The 14,573-nt window shown below is 44.0% G+C and overlaps 1 long non-coding RNA gene across 3 annotated transcripts in view; it reads left to right on the top strand.

Annotated features, from left to right (window-relative positions):
* The window catches only part of LOC140633721 (uncharacterized), a 53,254-nt gene that overhangs the window by 6,392 nt on the left and 32,289 nt on the right, over window positions 1-14,573 (top strand). For all 3 annotated transcript variants that reach the window (XR_012031309.1, XR_012031307.1, XR_012031308.1), the window contains exon 2: window positions 2,354-2,437. This is a non-coding gene — a long non-coding RNA (uncharacterized lncRNA). The remainder of the gene's footprint in view (window positions 1-2,353; window positions 2,438-14,573) is intronic.

The following is a 14,573-nucleotide window of genomic DNA, read 5'->3' as shown; positions in this document are numbered from 1 at the left end:
TATTTGCTGTGGGCTTTTCATAGATGGCTTTTAAGATGTCGAGGAATGTTCCCTCTATCTCTACACTCTGAAGAGTTTTGATCAGGAAGCATGAGTATTTCCATCTGTTCTCAGTGCTTCCATACAACATAGTTCACGTACAGATTAAAAAAAAACAAAACACCAACTTTTCATTGACATGTAACAAACATGCAGTAAAGACCACCCATTTCCTGGGGGTCTTCAGTTCGATTCTGACACCTTTCAGGGTGACTGAATTTGGATCCTTGGAAGGATGTCTGATAGACTCTGATGGCAAAGTGGATCCAGGAGTGACCTCGTTGTTCCATGTGGCTTTACACTTGTGCCTCAGTAATAAGAACCAACCTGATCCACCCAGTTTATATTCAAACGTATCATAAGGAAAACTTGGATGAGCCAGCTGTTCTAGGGCATTTATACGACACCACCAGGAGTCCTGGCGTCCGTTACTGCTGTGGGAAGCTTTAAAATACCAGCGACAGCTGCCTGCATGTCCCCAAAATGTTGTGAAAATAGCTGTGGAAAATGGCTCTCATTTACTGAGGGTGTCTGCAGATGCCAAACCAAGCCTGGCTCTTGCACAGGGTGGAGGAAAGGTCACGGCCTCGTACGTGAACAGGCTTGGTTCTCACCCACCCTCATCTCCTCACTCACAGTCGACAGGCTGGACAGCATCAGTGATTTCAAAGAAGAGTCTGAGAGAATGAGGATTTTCCTCTTTCCTCTCCTCTGTCCCAAGTTATCAGATCCTTTGGATGAGAGGAGAATAATTCCAGTAAAACAGGAGGGCACGTGATATGATGAGCACTGGGTGTTATATGCAATGATAAATTATTGAACACTTCATCTGAAACTAATGAGGTACTATATATTGGCTAATTGAATTTACATAAAAATATATTAAAAAATAGTTAACAATTCAGGAAGCTTTCAGGCCTAAGGACTTCTTTGCATCTTTATTTTCTTCTTGAAGACGCCTGTGTACATATAAAAATATTAAATACAATCTGTGCACTTTTCTCCCATTAATCTGTGTTGTCAATTTAATTTTTAAGCGTGGCCACAAACACAAGGTAGAGAGGTTCCCTCACTACGCTTCCCTCTCCTTGAGGTCCTGTAAGCCTAGCCCCTCCCCATGCTTTCTGGATTTCACACTGAGCACTGGTTGAATGGCGTTCCTCCCAAATTCATGTCTACGGGGAGCCTCAGAAGGTGCCCTTATTTGGAAATAGGGTCTTTGCAGATGTAATGAATTAAGAAAGTCATACGAGATTGGTGCGGGCCCAGATGAGGACATAGACACAGACAAACAGGCAGGAAGTCCATTTGGGATGGAGGCAGAGTTTGGAGCGATGTGGCCATAGACCAAGGAACACCAAGACAGGCCAGCAGCCACCAGAGGCTGAAAGAGGCAAGGAAAGATTCTTCATTGGAGCCTTGCAAGGGAGCGTGGCTCTGTCAACACTTTGATTTTAGACTATGAGCCGCCAGAAATCCGAGAAAATACATTTGCCATTTAATGCGCCCTGGTCTGCACTACTTTGCCATGACAGCCCTAGCAAACAAGGATTTTGGTACCAAGAGTAATTCCTTGACAACTTTACGTCCATTATTTCCATTCCTTGCATCTTCCATTTCTCCTCAAGCACCCTCTTTTTTCACACTTACACTATCCTGATATAAATTTTTTTTTTTAATTCTCAATTTCAAGTGTCTTGATAGCCCTTCAATAACCTGTTTCTGTTTCCCACTGCCAAACACCTTCTTTCTCTGCACTATTAAGTTCAGTGAATAAGTCTCAACTATCATATCCAGTTCCAACTCTTAGGGCCGGGTGCTCCAGGCTTTTTCTTCATTTGGTTTCTCTCAACTTATCAGACTGCTTCAGGTGTTTCCTCCACTGTAAGTAGATGATCCTACCTCTAAGTCTCTGCTTGTGCTGTTTCCCCTTCTTTTATTTCAGAAATGCCTGAAAGCCCCTGTGGCCCCTCTCTCCTCCTCTGTCCATCTCTAAAAGCCTACTCGGCTTTCAAGACCTAACTAAAGGGCTCTCTCCTTTGCAAAGATTCTTTCACGTTCCTTGGAACACCCTTGTTCCTGCATTTTCTGAACTCCTTTCATAATTTATGTCATCACCACACTTACGTGTCTTGTTTTTTTCCCAATGATTCTGTAATATATGTTTTAGCCTAACTCGACTGTAAGCTGTTTAGTACCAAAGACTGTGCCATCACAGCTTTATGTCTTCATATCCTTTCTATACCCTCATAGGACTGAGCATTATTATGAGCACACATTAAGATTTAGATACATTCATGTTTATGAATTACAGGGCGGTCATGGGATCTTCGGCAACCATAGCCAGGGATTTCTGTCAGGAGAGAATGTGCTTAATCTACTAAAATTTTCTGAGAGGGTAAGTAAGCATGCGGACATAATTTCTTTAACCTTTCAAAAAGCCTTGACAAAGTTCCACACCAGAGGTTATTTAAAAATAAAAGTGAGTCACGATGAGATTGTGGGGAATGTTTTGTCATGGTTAGGGAACTGGCTTAAGGATCAGAAACATCCTGAACCAACGCTTCTAGTAACCAATTCCATATGCTTACAACTTTCCACCCAGAGAAAATGGGCCCTTCTCTGAACCGGGAGGTAAGATGGGGGGATCCCCAAATCGTGCACCACTCAGCTTTATTTAGCATGTTTGGGAAGAGAGGGTTTACAGTGAATTTTTTTCTCAGAATTAAAATGCCAAGTCAGAGGAGGGACAGCTCGAGAAAACCTTAGGAGGATACATGTCATCAAAGAAGTGACTGATGAGTCTGCATGCTGGCAACGATAAGGGAACACGTTAGGGAAAAAGCGACACAAGCTAGTTTTAGGAAGTGATGACTTCTGAGCTATCCATTACCACCAAGGAAGGGAACCAAGACACTGGGTTCTCTGGACAGACTAATAGCCTGCACCTCTTGAACAGTGTTGTTAAAATATTTGATCAACATTTCTAATAGAGGCCAAGAGATGACTGGGGAAGAGCTAAGAAGGTGGCAGCTCTCAACCTTTTTTCTATCATTCCATGAAATTCAGTTCGACCCCAAAGTTGCATATCTGCATCAGGGAAACCAAACAAGTCAGCAGTTGACCAAATGTGCCTATGTAGTGACTGTCTCCTATCACTCTAAAATGGATCCTGGATTCTCTTCTCCTTACTCCAAGAAATATGGTCACTCCAAATGTATTCTTATTTGATAATGGAGGGAGTTTTAATATAAGAACAGTTGGGGCAGCCCAGGTAGCTCAGTGGTTTAGCGCCGCCTCTGGCCCAGGGTGTGATCCTGGAGACCTGGGATCAGCCCACGTCCGGCTCCCTGCATGGAGCCTGTTTCTCCCTCTGCCTGTTTCTCTCTCTTTCTTTCTCTGTGTCTCTCATGAATAAATAAATAAAATCTTTAAAAATATATAAGAACAGTTGTCTTGTTGCTGAAAATTAGTCTTTGGAGGAAAGGGGAATGTACACATGACCTGAAAGACATGGATGGTCTGCAAGAGAGGGCTTTATTGCAGGAGTATGGTTCCCACCTTAGGAAAAAAAATGGTGTCTAGAATCATCTAGAATTATCAGGAGCAGGTGAGCCGAGAGAGGCATGTGGACAAGTGAGACTGGATACTGCAGCCTTTGCAGGTGCATATTTTGCAGCTGCAAATCTCAAGTCCAGAAATTTCTGCAACAAATAATCACAGGAAAAGTGAAAATTTCAACCCCTAGGCTTTCATCTTCCTATAAAAAAGAATTTAAACAGAAAACCAGTAAGCGAGAAGCTAGTCTTATTTTAGGTATAAGCCCATCTGCTGGCAAAGCCTAGATTAGAACAGTTCAGAGGAAAATCATGATTTTGAATTAGACAGATAACAGTGACTCTGCTCTTTAGCAACCCAAATATATAAAGTAGAAGTCATGCTAGGTTGAGCACCAAACAATGATGTGCAAGAACTATCTTGAAAGGGGGAAAGTGGGGCTTTTTTCTTCTTATTTCTCTCCTTTGAATTAAAAACAAAGTCCTGCAAAATGGTCACAGATATTTCTTTTTAGGCAAATTGACAAACTATTAGTTTATAAAAAAGAAATGAAGGAAGGAAGATACTGAATCTATGGTGATGGGCACAGAAGAAGAGCTGACCCTGGGCTGGCCCTTAGTGAAAGAAGTTGAATCAAGGATTAAGGAAACAGGGGCACCTACGTGGCTCAGTGGTTGAGCGTCTGCCTTCGGCTCAGGTTGTGATCCCAGGGTCCTGGGGTCAAGTCCCGCATCAGGCTCCGTGGAGGGAGTCTGTTTCTCCCTCTGCCCATGTCTCTACTTCCCTCTCTCGTGAATAAATAAATAAAATCTTAAAAAAAATAATTAAGGAAACAGAAGACCAGAGCAAGAAACAGATGACAGTGGGGAGGGCAGGAATGACTTGACTTCCAGAGTAGCATCAGAAAGGACTTCTTTTTTTCCCTCAAGGGTCATGAACACATTTTTCAGGAAGGCACAAAACATTAGAAAAAGTGAGTAATCTTTCTGATGGAAACAAACTACATCAGGTGTCCATGAATTCCTGAAAGGAAGAAGAATGATTTCCTCAATACAGTGAATGTTTAACCTTGCTGAGCAACAACACTGTGACAGTCAATGCTGGGGACACCCTCCTGGACAAGGCTCCACCCTGGCCTTCATGGAACTTACCATGGAACCCCTTTGTGAGGGGGCAGTACCACACATGTAAACACACACACGAAGCCCTCAGGGGCCTCCTGTACCTTTCTCATCTGCCTCACTCTCTCTCCTCCTCTGGGGGTAGCTCAGTCAACCTTCTTCCACAGCGAGTCACACCATGTTGTGGTGGACTGTTGCCCTGGGAGCTTCTCGAAATTATAGATTATATTTTGCGCATAATATAAATGAACTTGTCTACTTAGTTAAATAATTGAAAGAAGTGCCCCAGAGAGGTTTGAGACACTATATGGAGATACCTAACAGTCAAAGTGCAAAGGTAAATAAACGCAATAACAAATAAGGGGTGGGGGCGCCTGGGTGGCTCAGCCAGTTAAGTGTCTGCCTTCGGCTCAGGTCATGACCTCAGGGTTCTGGGATCAAGCCCTGCATCCAGCTCCCTGCTCAGTGGGGGAGTCTGTTCCTCCCTCTCCGATTGCCACTTCCCCCAGCACTCATACTCTCTCAAATAAAGAAAATCTCTAAAAATAAAAAATAAAAAAAAATTAAGAAGGGGTGAAATTGGAGCAAAGGGAAACAGGTTAAGAAAAATAAACTATACCTAGGACCAATTAGAAATTCTTAAACTTGATTTTGAAGGGTGGATGGCAGTTTTCCAGGATGAGTAGTGAGGTTAGGGGAATTCTAGAGAGCTCTAGAAAATCCTGGTGCTGGAAGCCAGGTGGGAGAGGTGGCGGTGGTGTGGCAAGGGCAGGCCGAGAGGGGAGCTGTATCACAGAGGGCTCCAGGCACCATGCTACGGGGGAGGTTTTCATCTTGTGGGAAACTGGGAGCCAAGAAGTGTCATGACTGGATCTATATTTCAGAAACATCTCTCTAACAACAGCTTGTAGGAGATGTGAGAGCCTAAGTAGGAGCCTGGTCAGGTCCTTCTTTTATTAAACTCTCCTCAAAACTCTCACCATTTTCTCTATGAACCTCAGAAGACAATCTTACCTCTTATTTTCCTATTTCCAAGAAGGCAGATGTACCATTCAGTGGGGACACTTTGAATACCTGCCCTTTCTGTCAGTCAGCTAGAGGCACGCCGCCACCACCCTTGCCTCCGTCACTGCTAGTCAACGACAGAGCTGGCTCTTCTCCTTGGTTTTCTCATCCCTTGCTTCTCCAGTTAAGTTGCTGTAACTTTTCTACATTTACAGTCGGTATTTTTTCTCTTCTAACTCACTCACCAACCCACTTCATTCTGCATTTGGGATCCCACAAAGGCCAGTGCATCCCACTGGCCTCCAGTGACCTCCAATTAGCTGTCTAAAGAATACTTCCATTCCTATCTTTTTTGACATCACCATGGCATCTGAACCAGCTGACTACCCTCTCTTTGAAACTTCTTCATTTCCCCTGTTACTTTCCATGTAGAAACTATTATCACCAAGTCTCTTGCTTTTTGCAGGCTATGAATCTTCTGCTTGTCTTTTAAAGTTAAAGTTGCTCAGAACTATGTATCTGGACTCCAGAAAAAGATGAATTGCAAGGACACATTTGGTTGGCCACCATCAGACATGGAGCCACATGAAATCTTAAGGAAAGAACAAGGTCCATTATGGAATCCTAAGGAATATCAATATTTATAAAGTGGGGAAAAGAAACCAGAAAAGACAATGACGATGCAATGCAATGACAATGCAATCAGAAGAGCCGACAGACAAAAGGGAGAGAAACGTGGGAAAAACCATGGAAGAGGGGCACCTGGGTGGTTCAGTAGCTTAAGTGTCTGACTCTTGATTTGGGCTCAGGTCATGAACTCAGGGTCATGAGATCGAATCCCACATTCAGTTCTGGCGCTCAGCACAGCATCTGCTTGAGACACTCTCTCTCCTTCTGCACCTCCCTCTCTCTCTCTCTCTGACTTAATTAATTAATAAAATCTTGGAAAAAAAAAAGAAAAGATAAGTCATGAAGGAGTTTCATGTCCTTTGGGAAGGCCAGATAGGGTAATACAGAGTCCACTGGATGAGACAAGGGTCTCGCATGGCCTTGGAGGGGACAATTTCAATGGAGTCATGAGAACAGAAGCCCATGTGTGTGGGTTACTCCAACAAATGGAGACATCAAATTCTACTTCATTTTTTAAGAAAGTGTACCTGAAATAAGGGGAGGAATAATTTGGGAAGGAATATGGAGGTCCTTTAGAATGGTAGAGATCTGAACACACTTAGAAGCTCTAGGCAGTCTTTAAAACTGTCAAGAGACAACTAATGGCAACTTAAGTGGACGTATAAGTATTTTATTTGGTTTATTGTAAAAAATATGATGTGTTGGCTTATTAGAATTTTTTTGGAGAGTCAGTTGGCTTTGTGTATGCAAATTATTGATGCGAGGTGGCATCATAAAATATAAAACAGCTTGGTAAATGCTGATATAGCAGAAAGGGGCACAAAGTTGGTATCCAGAGACCTGGAGCTGTTCCCAACCAACAGTTTAACCTCTTAGGTCTCTCTTTCCTCCTTGCAAGTTGACAGATTAACTAAGACGATCTAGTGTCCATAGGTTTTTCCAAGGCTTCTTTCTCCTCCAACCTCTTCCTTGTTTTTCAAACTAAACTTCTCTCTTTCGAAGTCTGTGGTCATGTTCTCCTGGGTTGTGGATTCCTAATGAAAATCTTTAAATTTTATATTTTCACTTGAATGGCAAAGAAGCAGTACATTTTGGATTATCTGCATGATGAACCTACGTCTATAGATTTCAGCCCCTGCATGTATTTTCAGATTTGCAAATGTACATCTCAGATAGCTTTTTGATCTCTAAAAGGATTTTAAGTAACTTTTATTATTTTTTTATATTTTTAAAGATGGTACTTATTTATTCATGAGAGAAACAGAGAGAGAGAGAGAGGCAGAGACATAAGCAGAGGGAGAAGCATACTCCCTGTGGGGAGCCTGATACAGGACTTGATCATAGGACCCCAGCATCATGACCTGAGTTAAAGGCAGTGTAACCCAAAATGCTGGCAGACAAGAAGAGAGGTAAGTTGAACCCCCTAATTGATGGGTTCTGGTCAAGTGAAGGTCAAAATACATTACAGTGTTCTCAAGAAACAGGTTTGGAGAAAGTAGGATGAAAAAATATGTTGGGAAAATGGAATCATGACATCACAAATAATACTGCAGGTGCAGGAAACTTAAAAGAATCTTGGCCATGGCAATTGGCACCCTTTTCACATTGAGCAAGAAGATTTCATTCCCACAATGCAAATTCATTGCCTATGTTACTTCATTTGAATTTTATGCATTTTCAATTTATGCTGAATTCATAATTATATTTTGATTTGATAGTTTAAAAGCTATGGATATAAGGAGTTAATGCCTGAATTTATATGCATGTAGATATTTAAGTAACATTTTAATTAAAATAATTTTAATTAAATAATTTTAATTAAATAATTGAGGTTAGCACATTTATCTTAAGAATTGTTTTTTCTTAAAAGATGTCCATACCTAAGGTTTGAGAATCTGGTCTTGATTTTAAAGTTTTATATATTTCTCTAAATTCCCTTGAGCAAAGTGTGGGGAAGCAGACAATATTGGGAACTAATATTGATACTGATGACCCAAAGAAAAGCCTGACAATTCTGGGGACTTTATGGGCAGAGTTTTCCCAGCCAGACTCATTTCCTCCCATCAGGGAAAAGTCACAGGGAAGGGTAGCATTAGATCTCAGAATCAATTTGTCAGATTGCTGGGAGGAAGCCAGCCCAATGGGGGCAGGCTGGGGAAAAAGAAACTCCACAGAGGCAATGTTGGTGTTATATATGTTAAAGGAATTGGGTTTCAAAGTTAAACAGTCAGAAAACCAAAAGCAGGTTTTCAAAAGGCCAGTTCAAGGCTGGAGCGTAAATAAATGAAGCAGCCAGGAGGGTATCTCCAATGTATCAGCAATGGTCACATCATCTAGAGAGGACTGTATTCAGTTGGCAGCTCCATGGTCCAAGTGAGGAGGGAAAGCAAAGCTTGATGAAAACAGTAGGACATGGCATCAAGTAAGACTGTGAAAAAGGATTAAAGACACCAGAGGTGTTTTGCTTGGTCAGGTAAACTGAAAGATTAAGAATTTATTTCTATTGACTAATGTAACCAAGGGGGAACACACGAAACTGGGCACCAGTAGTTCTCCATCTCAGGTAGAAAAAAGAAAAGTGGGGCACAATGTAGACTGTAGGGATTTCCGCTGGTCACATTCAAGGGAAGGACTTTAAAGGGAGCTCAGGAAGAATTCAGTGGATTCTCTCTAGAAGGCATGGACTCGGTCTCTAGGAGCACTTGCAAAGCAATTTGCTGAATTTCAGTTCCGCCAGAATGAGCTCTCAACGTGCTGGCCATCTCTGTGAACCTCGGACAAGGAACAGGAGAAGTCAGCGGGTGAGAGATGACCGACTCCCAGCAGGAATGTCAGAAGTGGAAAGAGAAGGCCGGGTCTCGCTTAGGGATGTTGCGGAGGAAGCCAATGGAGTGTGACTTGGCCAGAAACTGCCCTGGTAGGAAAAGGATGAGTCAGTGAATCCAAGGTTGCCTGCTGAAAAGGGGGAGGTCATGTTTGAAGTTCATGGAGTGGAAGGAGCTGTGTAAATATTAGGCTTTTTCTTTTTTTCTTTTTTTCTTACTAAGGTTCACATACAGCAAATTACATTTTATATTTGCTAATGCTTTTTTTTTCTAAGTGTGACTCCTCCAGCAGCTTCTTCGGCCTCTTCTCAGCAAAGGGTTGGTGGTGGTGGTACTGGTGGGGGGTCTTTTTCCCTCAGGTTTTTAATCTTTGTCGAAGGCCAGATGCTGCTGTTTCACTGGAGAGCTCCCCAGAAAGAACACTTGAACAACAAGACAAGGAGGGGGCAGATGTACTGAAAATCTAGCTTCTTGCAAGGCAGATTGAGAAATTCTTGCAAGTGTACCTCGTCCGGTTTCCACTCTTGTTTAACCTGGCAAATGTGGACTGGAAAAAGAAAAAGAAAAAAAAATGTAGCACACTTCAACGATGCTGTGAGTTCTTAGGTGGCTACTTGAAAAGTTCAGACATCGGGCACAGCTCTCTGAAGAGTCCAGAGAGAAATCTGTTGTAGAGGGATGGTTACTGTGTGAGACATCCTGGGAAAACATTGGAAAATGTGACTTTTCTCACGACATTTGCTGCCTCTGCCTTTACCATGAGCAAAATCTGAGGATCAATGAATTCCTATGAAGTGAAACCTGATGGCTCCCTCGATGCCCCTTCCTGAGAAAGTGGGGGACCTCTTTCCGGGAAGACGCCTTCTCTGTGTGTGTGCTTTATACCTGGAATTGAATTAGGGATGGGGAAAGGGAGGATATTCGGGAAAGGTTTGAATAGCATTTTTTTTTTTTATGACCACACCTTCTTGAAGTTGGCATGTGAATCACACTGAGGATATTTTTGATAAACTCGGATGTTGAGAAACTGGAACCAAGTAGAGTCTGAGTAAATTAGCTCCATATACTTTGAACTAAAAATGGAACAGATCTATCAAATTATGGAATGTTAGTCTACATCAACTAGAAACTAGTGTAAGTGCCTACAGTCGAAGATGATTTTTGCATCCCTCATGAAGTTCCCTGAGGCTTATCCTCTCCACACATTTAAATGAATAACCACAGAGACTAATGAGTGATTTACGAGTGGATGAGGGAGAGAGACCCTCTCTTGTCATTACTACAAAGTTCGAAGGCAGGGGTGGAGTGGAAAGAGCAATGGACTAGGAATTAGCACATCTGGGCCTTGACTCCTCCCTGACTGGTTTACATAACCTCCCCGGGCATAAATTTCCCCATTTGGAAAAAAAAAAGAGTGCCTCCAGAAATCTCTCTGTAACCTCTGCTTATTGCCCTCCATGTAACTCAGTCTCAACAGGTCCAGTTTTGACCCATTCCCTGCATCTTCCCGAACCTTCTGATGCAGTGAGAGAGCCACTGTCCACCTGACCATCGGAGAACAAAGTGATAACCCACCCCCTTCGCCTCCATCCCTTTCTTTCTACCCTCCCTAATCTGCCTCTCATTCAGTTGGTAGTATGTGGGAGGAAAGAAGACATTCCATTTCCAGGCTTGGCCCCTAAACCATCTGCAAGGTTTGTAAGGAATGCAAACAGGTAGGAATTGGTAAGCCCCCTGGGTGGGGGTTGGCCTGCTTTTCGGGTCATACCTAATCACAGAATGGGAGCTGTGATGGGGCTCAGAGTCTTCATGGAATACCAGCCTCACTTCTCTTGAGATAAGGAGACCGAGTCCCAGGTTGATGGAATGACTTGGCTGTATTTCTCACGCATGGATTCCCAGAGCTGCGGGCCCCCGGAGAGCCTGCCTTATCACAAGAACTGTTGGCTCTCTTCAAGGTCTCAGGTGGTCAAGAGCCAACAGAAGGTAATGATCAACGGCAATGATTAACTCATTACCAGTGCCTTGAACAAACGTCTTACCCTTTAATTGGTTTTACATCTGACTTTGTTTCCTTCTGTCTCTCCTCCTCCTGCCCCTCCTCTTTCTCCTGTCCTCAGTGCTACATCCTCCTGTTTTCATACTGTCAGCTACACTGCAGAAACCAAACTTCCCCTGGGAGCAGCTGCCACCATCATTACTGAGACCCTGGGCTTTTCTGTGGCCCTTTTGGAGGCCGAGTAGGGCACCTCAAACCTCAAACCCTCCTCTCTAAGGAAAGGCACTCTGCCTGCAGGGTGCAGAGAAGGGAGCCTTGGCTCATTCTGGGGAACTGAAAGCTTTTGGCATTGGGGATCTAAGGCAGCTGGCGCTTGGACACCTGTGCTTCTGGATGGTCTCCAAAGTAGTTGTAGCTGAGTTTCCTTATACTTGGTGTCTCTCATCTAAATAGGTTTGGGTCCTATGTCTTTCACCTCTCCCAGGTCCTGGGAGGTCCTCGCCGTGTAGGTCTCAGCTGAGCAGTGACGCTCGGGACCTCTGGCCAGATGCTGCTGCTTGGCCATGTCCTGTATCTGGGGGCACTGCCTCTCAACACCACCCTGATCCTCTGTATGTATGAGATGAACTGAGCAGCTGCTACAATCACTCCTCCGATTTCCTAACAATAATCTGAGAACATTTTGGGAAGAGTACATTTAAATATTTAAAACCAGACCAAGGAATCCCTGAGAAGAGGCAGAAGACATTTCCTTTTGTTTGTTTCTACCCCAAGATTTGTTGACCCACATTGGGGTTTGGTTTATAACATGAATGTGTCAAGCATCTAGAGTTCAATAGAATGAGGGTAGGCTGTGGTGGGGATGGGAGGCAGACAGCGGGAGGAACTGGGAGTATGGTGGTTTGATTTGGTGGGGGTACTGAGGGGGGTAAGGTCTGTGAAAGATGAGAGAGGGAACAGGCTTGGGCAGGGAAAACCTTAGGAGAAGGAAAGGAAGGAGAAAGGGGGCCTGGGGGTTTCTAGAGCAGAAGTGCCTGTGGGAGGTGGGGGGTCTTCTTGTAGGGGTTGGGTGAAGGGACCAGGTCCTAGTCCCCCTTGGTGCTGCCAGGAAGACTATGGCCTTAGAGAAAGACTAGCAGATCCTGACGGCACTTGTCCCTGGAGGCCATCACCTAAGAGCATTTGCTGAAGCGCTGTAGCTCCTGAAGTGGGGGTCAGAGCAGAGTACCTCCAGGGCGGCTATGGGGTGGGAGGGGGGGATAGGGGGAGAGGGGTAGGGGCCAGGCAGTACATATGAACACATTACAAAGAGAAGGAATGGTGATTTTCAAGCAGTGGGTATCATCTTTCTTTTCCTTTTATAAAAAATAACCATTAGGTGTGCAGATACTTTTGATTACTGGCCACATCTGAATGCATTGATCAAGCAACACAACTATATTAGATGGGAAGAGCCTGGAGAGAAGGGTTTGGGATTGTTTCACATTCCCCCTGGTCCCAGAACAGAGGTCACAAACTATGGCCCACGGACATGAAAACATGTCTCTGTGACCGAAGTGTTACAGGAACACAGCCAGGATTCGACTGTGTACGGCTGTGCTCACACCTCAACAGCACGAGTATGGCCCCCAGGGCCCCCTTCTGGTTCTTTACAGAAAAAGTGTACCGAGCCCCGGGCCCTGTGACGGGGCCCTAGGTATGACTGGCCCAACACTCGCAGGCCGAGCTGGAAGCCTGTGATGGTTTCTCCCTCTCACCTCCCTGCCATTGTCCTAATGGCACAGAGAGACAAGGGTAGGCCGCTTGGGATTTGAGTAGCCACTGCCTGAGGTTTAAGTTTTAAATCACGAAATGACTATTTATTGTGTGTGACTGGTTAGCACATTCAACTGCTATTATCCTGCAGGTTTAGTTTATCACATTAGCCACCAGGACTAGAGTAGGTGAGATTTACGGATGGGGATGGGACGGGAATGATGAACAAAGGTCTGGGCCGGGCCTGATGCTTTAGGAGAGGGCTCTGCGAGTCTGGGATGGAAGACTATTAAGAGTAAAGAAATGAACTAGGGTAATCGTTGCCTGACATCAATAATTTATGATGATGGCAAGACAGTTGTTCAGCAAGTGTTTACTGAGCACCTACTAACGCTGGGTCTGGTTCTAGGTTCTGGAGATACAGCAGTAAGCAAAACATACAAAAATCCCAGTCTTCACGCCACTTCCACTGCACTAAGACAGACGATAGCAAAATAAATGATACGTATATATTGTGTATTATACATAGTATGTTGAATGGTGCTAATTGCCAGGGAGAAAAACTAAAGCAGGGAAGTGGATTAGGATATTACAGGGGTTTGGGGAGCAATGCCATATATTTTTATGGTGTGCCAGGGCAGGACTCTGGAGAGTATGAATAAAGAGAACACCAAGTATTTTCATGAATCTCCTCACCAGCCTCATCAACAAATACTCTGAAAATTAGAGGGTGCGGGGGAAGACATTCCATATCGACATTCTAGAAGTATTTCCCCAGACAACATTCAGCATCTGAAATTCTTGACAGATATGTTGTGCAAAAAAAGAAATGAATAGAAAAAATGGAATTATTGCTGGCGACAATCGTTTCATAAACCTGTGGCATCTGCAGAAGTAAAATGCAAAGTAACAGTTAAGGAGGTTCGTGAACGTCAAACTGATTCATCTCAGACCCACTTGCAGCCCGGGCTGCACTTGCCTATAGGTTACAACAAATTGAGGGTCTGCCCTCCTCAAAGGGTTTCAGGCATGAGTATAGGGTTCCTTGCAGGGTCGAAGCACCACACTATAAAAGTGCAGGCTATAAATTTTGCTATGCTTCCCGGCTAAATGGACGCTTTGAGTGGAGACAGACTGGCGGGAGCTGAAGTAGTTAGAGCTTTGATTCACCGCAGCTCTATCATTCCGTCCTGCTGGGAGTGCTGCGTGGCGATGGGAAGGCCTGCTGCAGGGCTGCCATGGGGAGACTGAGTCAGCACCAGGGGTGTCCAGCCTCTGCCGGACTGTAGGCCATCCTATGGTGACTTACTTAGGGTGGTGAGGCCTTGGGGAGATGAAGGGATGGGGTGCTGGCTACTAAATCTGTTGGGAGAGTAGTGTCCTCCCTGACCCTCATCTGTTTTCCGGTAGGGGGGTCACTGATAGGAAATCACTTGTGACAACTTGCTATCTGAACTCAGTACAACCCCTGCCAAGGCCAATTTGGAGCATTTGTTTCAAATATCCTGGATGTGGGGCATCCCTACTGATGTTTTTTTGTTTGTTTGTTTGTTTGTGTCTTTTATTCTGGTGCTAAAAATGCTTAAATGAAAGTTGGCCAAAACAACGAAGTCAACAACAAAAACATTTGATTAAAAAAAA

This window comes from Canis lupus, chromosome 5, assembly GCF_048164855.1.
Source record: "Canis lupus baileyi chromosome 5, mCanLup2.hap1, whole genome shotgun sequence".
In the NCBI taxonomy this organism is placed as follows: domain Eukaryota; kingdom Metazoa; phylum Chordata; class Mammalia; order Carnivora; family Canidae; genus Canis; species Canis lupus.
Note: the sequence above shows the minus strand (reverse complement) of the source record. Positions and strands in the feature narration are given on the sequence as shown.